This window comes from Amblyomma americanum, chromosome 4 (genome assembly GCF_052857255.1).
Source record: "Amblyomma americanum isolate KBUSLIRL-KWMA chromosome 4, ASM5285725v1, whole genome shotgun sequence".
In the NCBI taxonomy this organism is placed as follows: Eukaryota; Metazoa; Arthropoda; class Arachnida; order Ixodida; family Ixodidae; genus Amblyomma; species Amblyomma americanum.
The window spans coordinates 107334784-107350480 of NC_135500.1; the positions used below are offsets into that span (position 1 = coordinate 107334784).

General features: G+C 47.3%; 1 protein-coding gene across 47 annotated transcripts in view; it reads right to left on the reverse strand.

The window, feature by feature from the left end:
• LOC144128195 (uncharacterized) overlaps positions 1–15697 on the reverse strand; it is a 528676-nt gene that overhangs the window by 86293 nt on the left and 426686 nt on the right. For 15 of the 47 annotated variants that reach the window (XM_077661394.1, XM_077661392.1, XM_077661391.1 and 12 more), the window contains exon 1: positions 12111–12215. The exons of the other annotated variants lie outside the window; for them this stretch is intronic. The gene's annotated coding sequence lies outside the window, so the exon portion shown is untranslated. Of the gene's footprint in view, positions 1–12110; positions 12216–15697 lie in introns of those variants that run through there. 47 annotated transcript variants of the gene reach the window in all.

The window sequence follows — 15697 nt, forward strand, 5'->3', positions numbered from 1 at the left end:
TCCAAATATTTCCACACGAACGGCATTATGTAACAATTTCTCTCTTACGATCGCAGCGTTCAGATATTTTAAAGCCATGCTTAGTACCAGATGCAAGCTAACTATACAATACCAGGCAGAAATTCACAAAAAACGTATTTCAATATTGTTTTCACAGAAATATTGGCAGCAGCACTGTTGTGAAATATTACTAAATACTGCTGTTTTTCAAAAGTCTTCCTGAGAGCCGAAACGTTCAGTGGTAATCAATGTAAAAATCCGAAACAAGTTTATGGTTTATGGGGGTTTAACGTCCCAAAGCGACTCAGGCTATGAGAGATGCCGTAGTGAAGGGCTCCGGAAATTTCGACCACCTGGGGTTCTTCAACGTGCTCTGACATAGCACAGTTCGCGGACCTCTAGAAATTCGAAAATTCCATCGAAATTCGACCACCGCGGCCAGGATCGAAACCACATCTTTTGGGTCAGCAGCCGAGAACCATAACCAATGGGCCACCGTGGCGGCCCGAAACAAGTGATTGTGCCTCCTTCTAACCCATTGGTACACATCATGTGATGTGTGTGTGGCATGGCATACACATGCATTTCTTGCACACAAAAGAAATCCGGCACCATGTGTGTGGACCAATATAAAACAAATGCAATGGTGCTGCAGCCAACAACCTTGTTCAAATGCAAATGCTTAAAAAAAAAAAAAGCTTTTTGAATGCTTGGGTTTTCAACCAGGCATACAATTTTGTATTCCAGTCACTGCCCAATGCAGAAATTGAGAAACACTTCAACGTTGGTAAGTGGCAACTAAGCCAGACATATATTAGAAAGGGCAAGGAAAGGAATGAAGAAGAAAAGTGCCCTGCCTGCACCGCCATTTGTCACATTCCATTGGTCACATTCCTGCAATTCGTTGTGCCAGCCTTTTCATGCATATAAAAGAAGCCAGCGGTAAAACACTCTAGCCAAAATGCATGCAGTTCTGCAATGGACTCGAGCCAAATTCCTTTGAATTCACCAAACAATTATACGCTAATCCAATCAAACACCAAATGACCTGGACAATAAAGGCCAGCGTATCTGAGAAAAGCACGGATAAAAAGCAATGAACAAAAATGCTGCATTTCGAAACAATGCCACCATAGAACAGTCCCCACCTAGCCAAGCAGATATTACACAATCTCACCACACCCGGCAGTGCTTTTCTGGAGCAGCACATAAAAGGAAACTTTCTACGCTTTGCAGCCAGGCTAGAACAATACTTGAACAGACCTGGCAGTCGTGTGCGAATCCGGGTACTCCAATCCATTTCCAAACTTCCCCACGCCAGCAGGCGCCATTTGCGCAATGCTTCGCACAGAAGTAATAGACACGAGAGGGAAAAGAACACCCCGCGAGGCCCAGCTCCCAACACAGCCACTCCTCACCAGAGCAAACAATGCCCAACACATCCTTCTGTCTCGCGACACATCAAGCACAGCCAGCTGTGTACGCACACACGCACAACTCTTCTTTGCTCCAGCCCAAATGCCCACTGCGCAACACTCTGAAACATTTGCTTTCCCTTGCCGTAATGGCTGCGCACCAATGCATAAAGCGATCTTTTCGCGGCACACGATGGAGAGGAACAACAGCTTGGCATTTCAGAGCAGCATCGGTTGCATTGTACATGGCGATGACGCATAATGTGCCTCTCGACAGTAGCCGCGGCAGCAAAAAGGCGCTCGAGGCCCAACGCAGCCGCTGAACATCTGCTAAGTAGGAGAATCTTCCATTGCGCCACATCACAGCGTCTGCGAGGCAGGGCTCTTGCAGAGCACATTTTTCATATTTTTTTTGTCATCACGACTACGTTATTTGCGCAGGTACTAACAAGCAATTATGTTGTTCTTCCTAACCAAGAAGAAAAAGCAGCTAATAAGTAATGCACCACTGCACGCAATTTATTTCCACATGAAGCACACTTCTTTTTTTCCAGAACTTTCGTGTAGATCCTCGCACATGCAGAGTGGCTGACATTCAATGTCAATCTAAACCTTTTCTGTTGGCACTCTGAGCAGTGACGCGACGTGAAAAGGCATCGAGGAAAAGGTGTTTTTTACTCGGCGGTGTAACTCTCCCAGCACATCGAATAACACATGCCGGTTTTTCGGAGACAATGCTTGCAGTAACACGGTTCGCCAGGCACCGCTAAGCAACTGATGTTGACAAGGGTTTTCCCATCTCCACTGAAGGGCTATAGACACCAAATTTCTGTTTTGTGTTTTTTTTTCTTTCACACAATGCATTAGACATTGATATACAAGGTGCCCCCGTGGTATTTGCCTCCAGCCGCTAAACAAGTGAATTTCTTCATGATGCTGTTTCGTCTTCGGTTTCATCAACCAAACAATGGCTTTGACGTGTACTTCATATTTTGGTCACGGGAGACACAAAAAAAATGGCGATATAACTGCTTGTAACTCCAGCTCTCTTGAAGTAGGCTGGTTTTCGTGCTGTAGTGAGTTAACTACGAATCAGCGTTTATGCTGTAGTTTTTCCATGCCTCACGTAACCTAAACTTCAACAGCACGTCATAGCCACCATTCGGTTCATGAAACCGACACCGAAAAAGCATCAACAAATTCAATTAAATTATTTAGCTGTCGCAGGCGAATACCACGCGATGATCCATGAATTTAAATGTCTAATGCATTTTTTAATGAAGCAAACATGCAATAAAATTAGGTGTCTACAGTCCTTTTAACATAAATTTATTCCTTCTAGGGTACCAAAGGCCGGACTCTCTCGGAAGGAGCAGTGTGCTCCACTTAACGGTAGATAAGTGCAGAGAAGGACAGAGAAAGAAAATACACCCTACCTCACCGTATAAGCAATAGCCCTGCTCCTCGCGAGTGCAACAAGCCGCTACCACAGAGACTACTCTGATCACGGGCAGAAGAAAAGTGGAATAAAAACTGTCTTGAGCACAAATTGCTATTTACAATATCCAACCGGTGAAAACCTGTGCCTAAAGATGAGCTGACAGCTCAGTAGCATCAAAGCTTGCTGTTATTATTATAATAAAAATAACAAGTGTAGCCAAAAGACTGCAAATCAAATGTTCCAACCATGACTGGTTGGTATGTGTGGACGAACAGAGCACTTTCCAGAACTGCCTGTCATTCGAAGGTTTGCCTTTCCACAATATCCTAGATGAAACATGCAATTATTTTATATGAAAAATGAATGCATGTAAGCTAGGTATCGAATGGACTTATACCGGATAAAACGTAACTTGAAGTTCACGGTAAGCAAGCATTAGCCAGCACTGACTAGCTCTGCACGGAATATTAAAAAACTGACCAATCATAAAAATAACTTTCAGATTCAAAAGCCAAACTACAGGACATGACGCAAGCGGCCTCAACCACCCGGGTTTCTTTATATACCCGAAAGTCTCAGTACAGAGGCACTGCCGTATTCTGCCTCTATGTAAGCATGCTCCCCATGCACTCAGCAACCAAAACACCGTCGCCACTCGGTCATCCTAGCAGGTATTCATGTAGGAATTGAAGAATTCCTTGCCAAGAAAAGAACATTTTGTTAAGCAGTGGAATGGTTACCTACACTACAAGTGCTTAAATTAAACTACTTGTATAAACTAGGCCTCCAGTGCAAAAAATTTTTAAAAGAAAACCGATTTTACCCCATTATTGAACCCACACACTAAGCTAGCTGAGAAAAAAAAAAGCCAACAATATGTAGAACCATCTGTCTGGCATCCTTGCTATCTGCACTTTTTTAAACAAGGTGAAAAAGACTAACAAGCAACAGAATATATCGCTGTCTACAATGGCCTAAGCAGTTATCACAGGCTTCTCAAACAGCAACATCAAATGCATGGCGACAACGTTTTGACTGAAGTCCACAAGCCAGCTGAAAGCAGACAACAACGCTGAGTTCACTAGCACAGCCCTGGAGCCTCTCTTGCTTGGCACAAATGAAAAGCTACCAAAAAATTCTGAATATTCGCTGCATTAAAACAAAGGGCCCTCTCTGAAACAGCAGAACCGAGACCAAAGCAGAAAGCGTAGCAGAAATGAACAAGTGCAAAGCAAAACATTGCAATGCAGTTTACACATTCATTGTAGCAGCAATTTTTTGAGAGCCCTAATCCCTGTGCGTAGTAGTGGCCCACTGGCAAGGCCAGCTTCTTTCAGCGAACACATGGAAATAGCAACCTTGAACGTGTGGTTTTCGCACTCTCTGAAACTTCTGAACTGCCTCAAGGCTTTATCATGTGACCCTGTATTTGTGGCCGCACAACTTGCACATGCGGCGTGACACACCGACGGCCCAAGATGCACTGAACTTGTTAACAGATCATAGCCAACCGTGATGAGGGCTCAACCATTACTAGGAAAACCCGCACATGTAGAATGGCTGAACTAGTGACCACAAGGAATGGCCTATTTCATGAAATACATAAAAGAACTGAAAACTACCTAAAATGCTTGAATCAGTAAGTGCAGAGTATCAACAAGCCAGTAGTATCGGTAATGTAGTGAAAGCGGTGTTGCCATTGCAAACCACTTTAACCGGCTAGTATAATGGCTAACTTTAGCATCAATTTTCGCAGAAATGAAACACTGCATGGCTGCATAATTTGGCACAGATGATGAGGGCAGAGAGGTCAACCATCCCTTGAAATATGTGGACCGCCGATTTCCCAGGAGCAGGTACTTGGCAAATTCCATCGATTGATTTGGATTGAATAAGTGCCACAGCAACCGTACCTGGCACAGAGTGGCCTAACCAGCTCAACTATGATCACGCAGCAAAGAACACACAACATGGAGCCCGGCATGAGTTGTCACGTAAATACTTTCACAATTTGCACCAAACATCCCCTCTTCATATTTTCACTTTTCAGCAACTTCTTATGATGAAAGAGAGCAGTTGTATCCTGCAATTGACTTCCGAGGTGAGACGCATTCTGCTGGGATTCACAGTAAAGGCAATCATAACCATGACAGCCCTTGCAAATAAACATACACCTGCTTACTGTACATTTCCGAGCCGGCGGTTTTCGATGATTTGTACGGCAATTCAGGCAACTCTTTCAATCAACCTGCTTCTACCATTACACGAAAAAGCATAGCCGCTCAAGCTGACAATAACACACTAACGATGCACTCACAGGATTACAAATGAAGCTGGAAACTAGAATACTCAACCTGGCCACTCCAGAAGTGACATCAGATCATTTACGTAGCAGAGAAACCTAAATCCACAAAGAATGAGAAAAAAAAGTGCTCTGCTACAGAGCAAGTTGGAAGGAAACGGGCACCAGAGTATTGTTACGTGACAGCCAGCCGAAGAACGAGACGGGTTGAGTGATGGAATGAGATTATTTAATGGCCGCTGGCCTAGCGCGAGTGCTCCGTCCCGCGCCACTGCCAGCTTCGGCTTCTTCGTCACAACATGCATGCTCTGCCACAGAGTAAGAACTGACCCTAATGAATTATTGCAACTCAATCTCAGAAGTGGCATTTTACGTGTTTATGGAAAAGCTAAATGGAACTTGTTGAAAGGGACTTCACAGCCAAATTCCCCAAAGAGAACAGTCACAGGAAGGGTAAGTATTGTGGCAGTAAACAAGCAACATTACAACACGTAGGACCGATAAAGGGAAGCCAAAGAAAAGTGCTGCTGCAAAGAGGAGCACCGTAATGGCAGCTACAGCAGCACCACACGTAATGCAGCAAGCTTCCCTGTGTTTGAGCCACTCGGGTAGCTCAGAGGATGGGGTACTTGGGTACTGTACCGGAGTACCTGTATTCTATTCGAACCTGACCACGGCAGCCGCGTTTCGATGCAGGCGAAACGCAAAAGGCACCTGTGTGTTGTGCAATGTCGGTGCAAGTTAATGATTCCCAGGTGATCGAAATTACTCCAGAGCCCTCCACTATGGCACCACTTTCTCTCTCTCTTTCACTCCCACCTTATTCCCTTCTGTTAGGCACGGTTTGAGGTTTCCACCAAGAAGCGAGACAGTTACCCTGCCATTTTTTTTCCTTAAAAACCCAGTCTTCCACTCTCCCACGCAGTCTTCCAGGCCAAGTGGGACTAAATTAACTTCCACACACATTTCATGCTTGCATACTGCCATGAATGTTTGCTGCATTTGGTTTCAATTGTGCTGTCTGTCTACTCTCACAGATGCATGGTCTCATCCTGCACCACACCAGGCAGTTTATTTTATTCATCACACAATCTTGTGAGTGGATTGTTTGCAACTGTTAACCACCACAGGCATCATTCTACAGTATGGAAGAAAAATATGAAGCAAGCAGAAGAAAAATGCCATGAAACATGCTAAACAAAGTAAATTTCATCCAGGCCAGCAGCCCGCACCTTTCATAGCAAGTTATATGGGAGGCCTCACACAAGGTGAAAACATTTTTACAGCTGCTTCGGCAACAGGTGCAACCTAGTCCAGCTGCAATCTGTTTTGGGCCAATTTACACGAAACTGCAGGACCAAGTCTAATGTCCCTCAAGCTCACCAGGTGCAAGGAAAAAATAAGCTGCAATTTCACGACACTACCGCCAGTTGTGTTGCGACAAGGCATACCAGGAGACAGGAAGAACACAAGTGTGTGTCGAACTAAACTAAAGAAAGGAAGCGCTTGAGCCCAAAAATTTAGACCAACTCCCGCACGAGCAAATGAAACTTACACCAGGCACAAAGCAATACGTTGCGCCATTAAGACATCATTTCCCCACCTGCAAAGGCTATCCCAGCTAAAAGCAGCATCAGGCTACATGACAGGCCCATGCCAAACCTATACACGGTGCCCTAACATGCAACTCTTCAATTCGCTACGCGTGGGTGTAATGAAAACTTTTTGTTTTCAATTACTGCAAATTTCAAAGGATGACAGCGAGGCAGGCAGCAGAAAAAGAAAGAGGAAAAAGCTTGCAGCATAGCTGGACTATGAAGGAAAGAAAGGTAGCCCGAAACACCAAGACCCTACACTACACAAATCACGTGCAGCAAAAATGAGTACCCACACACATATTTTTATTGACACAAAGGGGAGAAACCTTTAGTAAGCACTAGACTTGCATGAAACGAGATTTCCGATGCCAAATAAAGCAGCATGGGTTGACAGCACTTTTAACATAAACTGAAGAACCTAGCCAGTGCCTACAGATATTAAAGAACTGATAAGAAAAAAAGCAGAAAAGCAGCACTCTGCTGATTGGGCACAACACGTAAAGCGTGAAAAATGTTAAAATTTCATTGCACCAGGCTGCCTTTGGTATGAACTCAAGCGCGAACAGCAGAGATAAAAAAATTTAGAACAGCAATTGGAAATGGGCATATGACTGCACACGTGGTTCGAAGAGTTGTAACGAGTGCCCTTCCCCCCGCCCAAACACACACTTCATGAATGCAAGTGGCTTCCTGTAAATATGACGTTTGCATATTGCTGACATCACATGACACCAAGTATCAAAATTTCTATGCAATTTTATTTTTATTTTTTGCTGTAGGGCACCGCTTTTTTGCGCATTAACTCTAAATGTTTATTGTGCAAAAGCTTGCATTGCATAGCATAGGTTGATAACTAGCACAAGTTGTTAAGGGGGCTAAACCTCTCCTGTGCAAGGATTGTTGTGTTGCGTGCATCCATTTTTGCGTGCATCCATTTTTGCGTGCATCCAGTTTTGCGTGCATCCAGTTTTGCGTGCATCCAGTTTTGCGTGCATCCAGTTTTGCGTGCATCCAGTTTTGCGTGCATCCAGTTTAGTGTGTTCAGCTTTCCGTGCTCAGAAAGGTTTGCCAATCTTCTCTGGACGCCATTTTTGAAATTGACTACACTGTACTGACATTGACTGCATTGTAATTCTGCAAGAAAAACAATTTTTGCACACTGGCACAACGAAACCATTGTGTGTGATGAGAAATGTGATTTTAAAGTCTATGTAAAATTTTTGAAGCTTGACCACACGCAACAGACAGCGAATTTGCCTATCTTTTAAATTTAGAATGGCTCAAAACTCTGTAGAGAAAACTATTTCCACAAATAAAGTATAATTCCGAACTGTGAATGAAATGAACATTTTATATCGGAAATATTTTAAATTTTTTTGAAATTTCTGAAGTTTCGGCATATATCGGTTAGATTAAATTCTATGACAGCTCATTACTCTTGAAACTGCTTGTACTCATTTTAATTTGCTGCACAAAGCAGATGTACTTGTATTACAGCAGTTTTGGCTAACAAAGCACCAAACGTGTCAAATAACAAGGTTTAAAGGCAACTATGGGGTTCTACCAAGGTTCATGCATTTTAACGAAACTTTTACCATAGGTTCTCCTCAGCCCCCTGATCTTTTATGCCAAATTTCAAAAAGTTATTTTCTTTCAGTGCAAATGAATTGAGAATTTTCCTCTTTCGCAGCCTCAACCAGGCCACCTTACACTTGTAACGTCATACACTCCTCGCGCGTTAATATTTGCTCTGTTCATGGCCTTTAAAAGATATACTAATACTGCTATCGCTTACAGTCACCAGTTTAGTCGCTCAATGCATACACAAGACCTTTTCAGATACTGTCTGTGATGTGTGTTGGTCAAAACTTAGTTGTTTCCCAATTTTCCAGTTTCAAATTGTTTTGATCGTCACTTTGAAAAGCAACTTAATGCAGTTAATTGAGGGAGGTTGAAAAAATGTGTTATGATCACAAACAAACTATAAATAAAAAGCCCATGGAGTTGCCCTTTAACGGGACATCGTTAAACACATCAAGATTGGCTGGGCTATATTCCACCTTAGTCCACTATCACTGGTGATCATTGAGCTAACATGCTTGACATCAGTAGTACGAGCACGAGGTGAGAAAAATTTGTCAATCTTTAAGTGCCTCTCGGTAATAAATCCATATTTTCATACCGAAGAACGAGTGTCAACCAAGCACCAAAAAGACAAACAGCCAATCAAATGCCATTAAAGGCAAGAGCTCGATGGAGCGTCCCTCATGCCTCCTTGAGGCGGACTGCATTCTATGGGGCATGTGATTCTATGACATGCATTCTATGGGGCATGTCACAAATCCAAAACTTTGGCTTTTGCTACTCAAAACATGATGCCCCCAAAGCTTTCCCCATCCTTCAACTGGGAAAAACAGAACTCTCAAGCAGAATTCGAAATTGATCACGGAAATGTAAAAGGGTGCTGAAGAGTTGAGTTGTTCTTGAATGGCAAATATTTTCACTTGATGGAACGCACAATTTTGTGCTGTCCTGAGCATATGCCGAATGCCAAGGGCATTTAATGCGCGATTAAGTTCTCGTAAAGCATTCTCCACACCAACAAGACATGCAAGAAAACCCATAACTAGCCCAGCTCCCAGGGCCTCAAGAAGGATCACGTAATATGGGTGTGACCAATTTAACTACAAATGTAAACAAGTATAAAAATGGCAGTGACGGACCTTGCAGTAAGAACAGAGGTACAGCCAAAAGTACAGAAAAGGAAAAAATATATATGCTGCCCATCTCAAAGAAATTCCTTCACAAGTAAATGTTTCATATGCTTATATTCTACAAAAAAATGAATGAATGAATGAATGAATGAATGAATGAATGAATGAATGAATGAATGAATGAATGAATGAGACAGATTAAAGAAGAGTACTCTGCCAACTAACACTCGGGTACGATTCTTATAGAATTATTTGTTATGCTGTTGCCCATGGCAGCGTAAAGCCCATTACAGAAGCTTATAATCTGTTATTAACTAGACCATTGACTGTTGCCAGGACATATTAAGAGTCATGCCTTCTCAGGTGTGTCCCCAGGCAATAACGTTTCTCCATTGAGGTAGTCAGCGCATACGGAAAAATTAACCCCTTTTCCCTTTTTTGAAAACAAATTCATGTGCGCCTCAACTGTCTGCCAACAAAACATGAAGGTAAAAGTTCACTGAAACCTTCATTTCCAAGGAAAAATAAAGAGTGAACATGAACACACAATGGCATGTGTCACTAGATGTGATTGGTACTCATAAAAACACTTAAGTTACTGAACTGGCACGAAAATTTCGCTAAGATTTAATCGTAAAGCTCAAACGCACTGGGACGTTAAGCACAAAGTTTGACAACACTTTGCCCTGCGATATGCATGCCTCTCATTAAAAGGCAAAATCTCAAATTCTGGGTGCTCCAGGAATGCCCAGAATGAAGTAAAATGCCTTGAGCTTGAACAGCAATGCATTCGCCTCAAGGTGAGAGCAGCAGCGAGGCAAGGAAACACTATCGCCTCCTGTGCAGCACTGGCCGGGCTTCGCGTTAAGCGCGCGATCAGTGACCCAGCGTGTCCAAGACCGCAGTGTGGTTCGCAGAATGGAGAGGGCGGTGTCAGACTCGGAAAGAAAGGGCAATACAACAGAGGGTCACACGCATGGGCGCGTGATTCGATCGAGAGTGCCGTCGAACGGTGAATGCCTCAGGCGGCCGGTTAAGAACGCCTGAAACCCCATCCTGGCCATCGCACGGAACGCAACGCACGCACGCACGGATTTTACCGCCTCGGTGTTCGGGCTCCGAGAACGCCAAGGCGAGCTTACTCCAGATCGAAAAAAAAAAAGAAGAAGCAGAAGATTGTGGGAGGACGCGAACCTCGCCATTACGTAACGCGGTTGCGCAACGCTGACACGGCTCGCAAAAGAGCTGCCCGTGTAAAAAGGGGCCCACCAGATCGATATACGTCGAGAGAGAAGAGCGCGTACACGACTGCAAAAATAATATAGAAAAGAAAAAAGTCTCCCTCAACCTCCCCCCGCACCCTTTCACACGGGCCATGATGGTCCGTGCTTGAGGGGACGTCGCCGGCAGGCGCGTGGCGGCACGCTCATCCCCGTCCGGGCCGGTCCCGCGCAGGGCACGTTTCGGATACGGTGCGACCGTTAGGCCGCCGGGCCTGCCTCCGAGCCCCAAGCCGCCACGATCGCTACGCAATACCTCGCACTAATCCGAACGGAAATATGTCCGAGACAAAATAGCGAGTGGCATGCAGATCGCAGTTAGCGCACGCCATTTTTTCCCCGAGAAAGCGAGGAAAAAAAGAGCGGCCAAGCTGAGGTTCAAGGTCGCGCGAACGGCCAACAACACGCCGCCTTTCAACGCGCCCGCGAGCACGTAACCAACAGCGCTGTCTCTCGGCGGCCGGCTCGAGTTTTACACGGTGCTTTCGAAGGCGCTGACACAACGACGCGGCGCCGACGACGTTGGCGGCAACGGGTCGGCCCCGCGGCGGGGCCGGCGCTCGCGAGCCGCCTCCGGCGACCGGGTTAGCGGGGCCGCGCTGGTGGCCGCCAGCTGCGGCTGCCGGCCCTAGGTTTCGGACCGGCCGAGGGGGGCCACTTGCCAATCGGACGGGCTCGCGGGAAGCACCGAGCAAGCTGCGGGCCGCGTCGAGACCGCTAGCACGGAGAGCACCCCTCCGCGAGCAGATTAGGCCTAGGGGCGCCCGTATCACGCATGAACAACCCAATGACATTCGGCCCGCACGGGCCGCCGCAGACACGACAGTCGAAATGCACCCGTGTCAATCGGTCCGGAAAGCGCGGAGCCACGGACCGAGGGTTCCGAGGCACAGACAACGAACAACGGCCGACAAGTTACGCAGGCATTGCCAAAACAAAATAAACGGGACTCCGATACAATTAGGCTTAAAAAAAAAAAACACTGGCCGAGACGAGCCAAGGCAACCCCGGTGCAGCCCGCACGGAACTAGGGCGTCGGACGCCCGCGCCGCAAAAACAACGGGACGCGCGTAACAACATTGCGGGACCGTGCGCCAGAACTCGGGCCAGCGAACGGCGCGAGCCCGATGATGCTGGCTGGCGTTACGGAGGCGGAGAGCCTCGAACAGGCCAGCTCGCGGAGCGTAACCGGAGGGAACATGGCGCTTGCCAGCCGTGCGGAGTCCCGTACAAGCCGCTTCGGCGCTCGCCCGGCGCGATTGCACGCGGCGACAGCTCCACTAGTAGCCACAATCCTTTGCCAGAACCCTAGTCGACTGCGATCGCGAGTCAGAAAACGGCAAATAATCGATTACGGTACCTTGTGGGCGATCTCCACCACCGGGCCTCCAGACCCCGTCCATTTTACGTAGTCACGGGCGACAATCAAGATGGCGGCGCTTCCTGAAGAGAGCGCCTGATAAGCAGCGCCGCGTACAACTGGCGCGTCCTGGCGTGAGTAATCCATGCTCTGCGCCGCGGCAGCCCCGTGAGCTTTCGGATTTTAGACCATTGCTTGTGCTTTTGCTTCTCTCTGAAGTATGCAGCGCGATTATTCGACTTTTCAACATGCATAGAACAAGCGGTGTTTGTTTGCAAAGCGTATGTTTTCTCTGGAAGCAGACAACACGGGTAAAACGGAAATTTTTGGTATCCTGGTTTTGGTTTCGGTTTCGATTACTTTTTGTTTCGTATTTGTGTATATGAATTCCATGAAGCATGTACATAGCTTTCTATCAATAAGGTGCTCTCGTTACTGTTAATGCGGAATCCGCTTGTGATCTCAAAATAAAACCTTTTCGTTATCCCACCATTCATTAGTTCACATAGCTTCAGTGCACATCGATTGAATCTGCTTAATTTCGTGCTTATATATCCTTTGGGATTTTTTTTTTTTACAGTGGCATCTCTTTTTTTATTTTTCCTCGCACGAAGACGATCATTTACTGGTAGCGGTGAAGTAACCCATCCAGAATATTCTCTGCAGGTATTAAGCCAGTCATGTAAAAAAAAATTAAAATTGTCAGAAACAGACGAAGCCGCAGTGTCGATACTAAATTTATACGGTGACATTTTGTTTGCAGTGCCTGTATTTCCGTCAGCGCATCTCTTGTTACAGATGCTGCGCTTGATTCGGCATCACATAATGACGCCAAAGCCCCCCCCCCCCCCCCCCCCCCCCTTTTCACCATCACTACTTTCTGTACAGCTGCCTGGCGAACCAGCAGCTTACACTCGGAGATCGATCAAGTACTGACTGCGCTTTCGTCTCTCGAAAGGCGTCAGCATCGGAAGCATTTTTTGTTTTCACAATCCCCTCAATCGGGTGCGCGTTTTCGGATGCTAATGATGTCTCTGTATGACAAGACAGCATGCGTGTTCATTTTAGCCGTATTCCGTAGGTATGCCGCGGGCAGTGCGCGTCGCAGCAGCTGCTGCTCCGCTCCTTTCACGCATGCGGGCGGCACGAGCAAAACGCGCCGATGCGATCAAGCAAGACGTCGCTGGGTCAGCAGGCTCTGCCGGCCTCACCGTAGCGGGGCGAGCGACACGAGCCGCACACGCGGACGAGCAAACGGTAGGGGCAAACCGTGCGCCGCCGCCGCCGCGTCGGCCGCGACCTCCGCAGACGAGCAGACAGACGGGCAGCTCCAAAAGCAGAAGTGACGTCACGCAAAAAGGGAAGGAGCACGTGACATCCGGTCTTTTCTCAAGAGCAAGCGGAGAGAGGACGAGGAAAGAGCGGTGACGTCACTATGACGCAACGCCTCGCCCAAATGGGAAGAGCTGCGACCGCAGCAGCAGCAGCGAGCTCGGCGCAGCGCGGCGTCAGCCAACATGTGGGGCGCTAGCGCGCGCGCAAGAATCGGGGTTAAGTGCAAACCGAGGAGGAAAGTTGTTTCAACCTGAATGTCAGAAGGAAGGAAGCACGGGCGGCGGTCCATCGTTACGTAGCGGGCGACCGACTGACGGTCACAGGAAGATGCGGCCTAGCTGCTGCTGCCGCGTTCGCGGGAGGCGCTTTCTTCTTCCTGAGCAGTGGGTGCACGAAAAGAAGAAACGGGGAAACGGGAAACACGCCGGGGCCAAGGCGCACTCTGGGCCTTTCTTTCGGCCGTGGCGGTTCATAAGCGCAGTCGCCGGAAGGAAAAATGCTCCGGAGTGTTACGAGAACTGGACGTACAACAAACGAAAAAGGGGAAATTTGACGCTTCATCAAATCGAAATCAACCTCAATATTTGTACGCTAATGCGCAGGAAAATAGGAGTAGCGACAGTTCACGGCCACTTAATCGTGGGTGATCCGCAGGGCCGTACCACGACTGCGTCGCACAAACGTTTGCAAAACGACCAGGTGCTCATGTAGCGTTATCGCCTGTGACGTCACTGGTGTGGATGTCTAGAAGTCTGCTCCTCCTCACCCCAGATCGTCGACGCCGCCAAACAGGTGCCTGAGGTTGATGTTGGACTCGACTCCATAAGCTACTCGAATGGGACCACCTAAAATATGTTTGAATTATGCGGAGCTCGAGATAAGGGGAGCATTTTCAATACACGTCCCGTCGACGGGACGAAAGCATGAGTTCGAATTAAGTGAGATAACGCGTCCCCGAGGCGCAAATTCGCTAGTCAAAGGCACGCGCTTCTCGCGAAGAGGACAGCATTTCTGTAAAAATACATGGAGAAGTGTAAAACTTCCTTTACCAGAAGAAAAAAAAATGGAAATAAGTTCAGAAAAAGTTAAATGTGTTGCCCTGCTCATTCAAATATGAAATAACTTGAAACCCCCATTTCCCCAACACATGCGCACACTTCTCATGAGACATCAGCGGAAAAATTCATAAAGCTCTATATTCTAGTTGTATTTTCAGCACCGCACAACCGGCACACGAGCACAATTTTGCGGCCACAACTGTACAGCCCCGTAGGTCCAAGCCATCACGCTCGCGATGAAGGCCACCTTCAAAGACGGGCATCATTTTACACTAAGCGATCACGCGGCGATGCGTGATCGAAGCACATCGTAGCGAAGAGCGACGCCGAGCAGCCGCGCCAGCTCGACGGAGACCGCAAACCTGACACCGCGCGAGGCCGGCGGATCGAGCTGCGCCGTGCCCCCTGGCTGCTGCCAACATATGCGAGCCAGGTGTGAGCGCACGCGTCGGCGACGCGCCGGTGTCTCCATCTGTCGAGCAACGCGGCAAGCTTCTCCGACAGGCCGCCGCCGAGACGCGTGGGTAGTTTCCCGCGCTCTTTGAGAAACCCCGCCTCTCAGGAGTGCAGGGTAACCCCAGCAAAAAGGGATTTCCAGAAGGTCGCCGCACCCCAGAAGAAAGGGAAAAATTAGGTTTATTTGTTCCGTTAATGCAACTTATATGTGCTGCCCGTGACTACCGTTATCACGAACAGAGGCCGACAGAGGCAGAATGCGTGTTGCACACGCGGGTGGTAAAGGTGAAAAATTCAGCTGAAAACTCGTGAATGTAAGCAGTCTTCAACCAGGGCCGAATTAAAAAGAGCCAAATAACCACCCCGTCCGCTTCTCCGAGCGAAAATATTTCCAATGAGGAATCACAGTGACCTCCATTTGTTGTGGAAATATGCTTAAAAATAATCACCGGACGGTTACGAGTTGGTATAATGCGAATGATCCAGCGTTAGCTGGCTTGTGATCGCGAAGAAATTTAGACATGTAGAGTTGATATATTCGAGCATCTGCCTCTCATTGGGGAGGCGCTGGGAGGTGTCGGTGGTGCTGGGTGCTGGGCTCGTATGTCGGAGGTGCATTTCTACTGACGGGTACCGAGGACGCAGTTTAAACCATACGCGCCCGGCAGTGGGCTTGCGGACGCCGATACCAACGGTGCAAAACTGAGGAACGAGATAAGAACAGCTAATGCTCCCTAG